Consider the following 6,000-nt stretch of genomic DNA (forward strand, 5'->3'; position numbering starts at 1 on the left):
AATTAGCCCAATCCAGAGACCTTATGAAAGCTTTCGTAATTATCAAAATGCCCTTATACACAAAAATGAACTTAGAGCCAATCCAACCTTATAAACCGTGTCATAATGATATATAAGCTCATAATGGGGACCATTATGACCCATAAGTGTAGTGGCTCTCCCATAATCCAATTCTAAAGTTGATTCAACATTCCACTAAAGAGAATCAATACCCTATGTAAATAACGACACAAAGTTCAGGTCCATGACCTATTATTCATTGCATGCAAACTCCTCATGAACTGTTGTCCATAATCTAACAAAGTAATGTTATCATCTATCAAGATTACTTCTCCAATCCTTGAGTTATAGATCCCACTTATTATGTGATCAACTAATATACCCTAGCTCCAAGGATAATATGTTAAATCTACTAAAGGAATTACTATGACCACATATTTCATGATCACATGTCCTTTAGATCACTCACAAGGACACACCGTCTCAATCCCATGAGATATCATAGTGTCTCTATTGAGAATACCTGTTGCCACCAACCTCCATCAATAGTGACTCAATTCATAGGGCTATATGACCACTTTAAGGTCTCACCCATAGGTCAAAGCCTCCTATTGATTTTGGCATAGGCTCAATATCCTCTCAAGGTTGAGAATCCACGCAGTATAGTAGCTTAGTGAATTATGACAATTGATAGCCTTGCATCATGATTTACCGTAGGTCATGTCCAATATGCATCACCTATACTAGTGCACTCACCATGGGAAACCCATCCCGATGGCTAAGATAAACCATCCCTTTGATTACTACTCAAAAAGTGCTATTTGATAGCTTGTAATTAATCCTTTAAAACACTTTTGAGTAGTAGTTATTGCCTTTTAACCCAATTAACATGTTAATGCCTTTTGCAATCAATTCTAATCAAATTGCCTTAAGTTTTGGTGTTTTGATAGCTTTTTGATCACCAAAGCAATATGAGATTGAGGAGAGTTATTTGGAATCCTTGGCAAAGCAATGGGAAGCTTAGAGGCATGAAGAACCAAAGCTTTGAAGCCCTTTTCCATAAGCAAAGTTGAAATGCAAGGAGGGGAAGCAAAGAGTAATCTGTCATGAAGCATTCTTGATGACAGTCATTTCAGCCACTTTTGGAGCACTTCCTGATGTCCAATTTATGTATACTATATGTCATTTGAAATCTTAGGAAGTCAACAATCCAATGCTTCAAACCTTGTACGATTTGGAGCTGAAATGAGGAAGTTACAGCCTTTGGAAGACAACTGCTCCAAGCTGAAGGAAGGATTCAGAAAAGTGCTGCGAAATCACCCTTTTGTTGCGAAATGATTTCGCAGCCTTTTTGCACAGTGCTATGGATTTCCCTTGAAGTTTCACGACGCGATGGAAGCTAAACACCACAAGATGAAAGCCAACTTCACAGCGCTGCGGAATCAGCCTTTTGCTGCGAAGTAATTTCGCAGCCCTTTTTGTTTGTCTGCGAAATTTCGCAGACCTCTTTTTCACCTGCGAAATGGTCCTTAGTGCTTCCCGATATTTGTAACCGACACTTGGAGATATTTTTCATTAGATTTTTGTTGCCTAAATCCCCAAATTCTCCTTGTAAGCCACCAATTATAGGATTCCTTAGCTTTTAAGTTAGGAAAATGGCTAAATATCCATGTAATAGCTATTAATGTAATTTTGGTATAATTATAGCCTAAGGAGTCTGTTTTGAGGGTGATGAACCTTTTGTAAAAGTTTCAAAGGAAGTAAAATACAGAGCTTGAGCTCTACCTTACCTTCTCACTTTGATTTTTTTTTCATTTACTAAGTTATGCACTCTCTGAGGAGCTTTCCCCAGAGAATGAGTAACTAAACCTTTTAGTTCCTTGGAGTTAAGGTTGCCGGGAAAGGTTCCAAGTGCAAGAATCAGAAGCTTTGTGGTTTCAGCTATGAATGAAGAGAAAGTGTGTCCCATGAATGGTTTCTATGTTTTTAGTTAACTTAAAACGCCTTGGAGTCACCTGGGCCAACACTTGGTAAGGCAAGTGATCTCTAACCATGGAGATGCACTAGTTTACCCCTTGCGAGCCTCTGGGAGGTGACTTGAAGGTAGGATTTTCTAGAATTGCCAACACTTGGTAAGCTTTTGGACTCTAAGGAGACATCCATTAGTTATCTCTTGCGAGCTTGTGAAAGGAAGTCTAAGGTTAAAGATCATCTTGAATGGTAAAGGCTAAGTGAGAGGCTCGAACCATTGCAAGTTGCATCAGTGAGAGAATTAAAGCTGAAATCCAATTGAGGGATGCATTTGTGCAGCACCTGTTAGAGAATTGACTATATGTTAATTCTCTAATAATAGGAATTGAACCAACTGACCGGAGCTATGCTATTGCATGAGGAACCTCCCCTGTAAACCTGAATCTCCAAGGAATGCTTTTATTCTTAAGTAATTTCCATCACTTGCTGTGTTGTTGATCTAAGTCCAAACCTTTTTCAACCAAAGTTTGTGTTTTATTTCTTAAGTTAATCTTAAAATGAAACAACACCAATTCACTTTGAATTGGTATCATTTTCAGCTTGGAAACCCTTCCCAGTGAACGATCCTAGAGCCACTATGCTATAGTAGCTTTTTCTTTGCTACCCTAGTTCATGGTGTTATAGGTTACAAATTTTGTTGATTACTCCCGCCATCAAGGAGCACCAGCTGGACCCGAATCAGCTGAGACACCAATTAGGCATGAATCACCCTCTAATTAAGAGGTGGTGCACTATAGTCTTTATTAGATTGTCCAAATCTATGAATCGACTATGGACAACTTATCTACTTACAAGGAACCTATGACTTGTATCTTCTACGCAACTTCTAATACACACAAGTCATGAACAATATAAGAGACATGAGCTAAATGCTCAAATCAATGTCAATACACCAAATGGATACCAAGGGGATAGTTAAGTCTAACTTTGTTACGTTATGTCTTGCTTTTAGGGGCTCAATCCTAACATACTCCTACTAACCCCAAAAGCAAACTGGGAACAACAAAAAGATTCTACTTCACAGTCATATCATCTCCTTATAATATCACCTCCCTGTACTATTGCATAATAAGGTAACAGTTTCTCTTTATGTGTTTCATCTTCTAGTGTTACTTTAGTTTTTTAGACTATGCACCATCTCATTGTTATCAAATAATAGTATCTTAGACGATATAGCCAAGAGAACTACCTGTAAGCCAAAAGGTTTCTTTTGTTACTATATAAGTAACAAAAACCGCTTAGAGTGTACACATACTTAGAAGTAGACTTGTGAGAGTCCTTATCAAACTAAAAGTCAAATTTCCCAATAAAAAAGGAGTACCAACTCATCACAAAGACTCACAAATATTTGACATCGACCCAAAGCTCTAATTAGGAAATAGACTAATATCTACTCATTATTCCTACAACAAAGCAAATATTTGATCTAGCACATAGCATCACATACTTAAAACTATCCCTTGCAAATGTATAAGATACCATCTTAGTGCGATCTCTCTCCATAAATATCCAAGGACATCCTAAGAAAGACAACTCCAAATCTAAAGAGTAACAAACCCTTTTTAGAGTTTTGCATCATGTACTTGACCAAATGCTCCTCTATATAGGTGACATGGTGCAATTTTCCTATTTTTACATTCCTAAAGGACCTTAAGCCCAAGAATATATTATGTCTTCCTTTATATTTTCATCTAGAATTGATTAGACTACCAGATCTTGACTAAGACAGTATCCCTACCTCATATCCAATGAGTAGATTGCCATCTACTTGCAAGATCTTAGAGCATCACCACACTTTCTTTTGCCTTCTTGTACACACAAGGCCCTTGTTATGAAAATGTTTGGTTGTTAGATATGAGTAAACTAATGGTTTTGAGTATGACCACTGTTGAAAAGGTTTTCCATAGTTAAAATAAAGTTTCAAACTATAACCTTTAGCTACAGTCTTAGCTACATAAAACTCAAGCTTTACATCTACTCTTGTTTTCCTCTTGTAGACCAACTTACAACCATATCCCTTTAGGTGCTTCTACAGGAACCCAAAGTATGTTACAATACAAAGATTCTAACTACTTCTTCATAGCTCCTTGCCTTAAGTGGGCATAAACACTACTTACCACTTCATCATAATCTATGGGATATAAACCTCCCACTATGATGAGGCACTGGTGTACTAGAAATCATAGGAATGGTGTACCTTTAACCCTTTAGATCCATAGTATCTTATGCAATGTGGCACTATCTTCTAATATATCATTCAATCTATATCATTGTTTACCTTATTACTAATCATATAGTATTTATAAAAAAAAATCTGACATTTATGTCAACCAATATCTTCTAATGACCTTGACTATAAAGATAATAACCTAAAAATCCTTTTAGATATCCTATAAATTGATATACCTCATAAGAAAGAAATGTATTACATAGTCTATAAGACATATCTCCAAAAGAATATGGGAAAAGATGAGAAACCTATCCACGATCCCACTATGTCTTTCCAAGTTTGATATCTTCCTTTCACCTCTCCATTTTGCAATAGAGACCTTGGTGCACATAATTGGGAACTAATCCCGTACTCCAACGGAAATAATCAAACTTGCTAGACATATCACCTTGATTTAATCAAAGTGAATTGGTATGTACACCCAATAGGTTATCCAATTCCCTCTTAAATACAATGAAAGTATCCAAGGCATAGGATTTCCTATGTACATATCCAAACCTAGAGTAATCATCACTAAAAGTGGTGAAATACCCATACTCTCCTTATGCATGGACACTAAAAGTTTCATACATGTTAGTATGCACTAACTCCAAACATTCCTTGGCTTTAGTCCTCTTGATCATTTTACCATCTATATAGGATTCGCAAACTAGAAAAAGATCTTCTAGAATCAAAGAGTCCACACTTTACCAGTCTTTGGATCCTATTTAGATTAATATGACCTAGGTCTATATTCCAAATGTTTAAATAGTGCTAGGTTTAATCTATAGATCTGACTATTCTCATCACTTGGCAAAGTGATAACGAAAAACATATAAAAGAAGAATATATTACCTCTAACTAACCTGCATAACTAACATTGAATTTGAAGCCACGATAAGTATAATCCCATCATTTAACTTTCTCATTTATTGAATATCCTATAAGAACTTATAGGCAGTATAACCTTGGAATCTATCCACCATAAATGGTGAAATCCACCACTAAGTATTCAACAATGAGAAAATGATGCATACTTTCCCTTTTCCTTTAGGTAAACTGGGAATTCCTTTTCTAGTATCCTAAAAGGTCACAAAGGAATCACTTGCCCCTGAGCTTGCTCTCTTATTCCTTCTCTTGAACTTTCCTTATTTGGTGTTGTTGTTCTTCTTCTTGATAGAAGAACATTTTACTTCCATATGAACACCTTGTAATCTTTGAGAATCTCCTTAGCCATCTCAAAGGAAAATTTCAAGGTCTTTAAGATCATATGAATGTGCTCATAATAGTCCTAAGTGTAGCTTGTCAAAGCTAACCTACCCTTATCACCAAATAACCATTCCAAACTAGAAAGAGAATATCAAAGTCTCTTGTAATAGAGATGTGTTGCTATTGCAACACATTATCCAAAGATCCAAGTATTAGACACTTGATCTTTTGATCCATCTAATACCACCTTGATATATCACTATTTCCTTTTACTATGTTAGTTCATAAAGAATATCTAGCTCTACTTAAACTAGCTTTATGCAATTAGTTACTATATCTAGAATAAAATTAAGTCCAAATGATTAGTTAGGCTTGCTCAAAAGCGAGAAAGAGAGTGATTATAAATAACTAACATGATATTTTTAACAAAGAATATAACCAAGTACATGACATAATTGAGCATTCAAGGCAATTGGTAATTAATTTAGTAAAAATGTAGCGCTCTCAAACTACATGTTCTTTTGCAAGGTATCCTAGTATCATAAGAATCA

The sequence above is a fragment of the Vitis riparia genome, chromosome 11 (assembly GCF_004353265.1).
Source record: "Vitis riparia cultivar Riparia Gloire de Montpellier isolate 1030 chromosome 11, EGFV_Vit.rip_1.0, whole genome shotgun sequence".
Classification (NCBI taxonomy): Eukaryota; Viridiplantae; Streptophyta; class Magnoliopsida; order Vitales; family Vitaceae; genus Vitis; species Vitis riparia.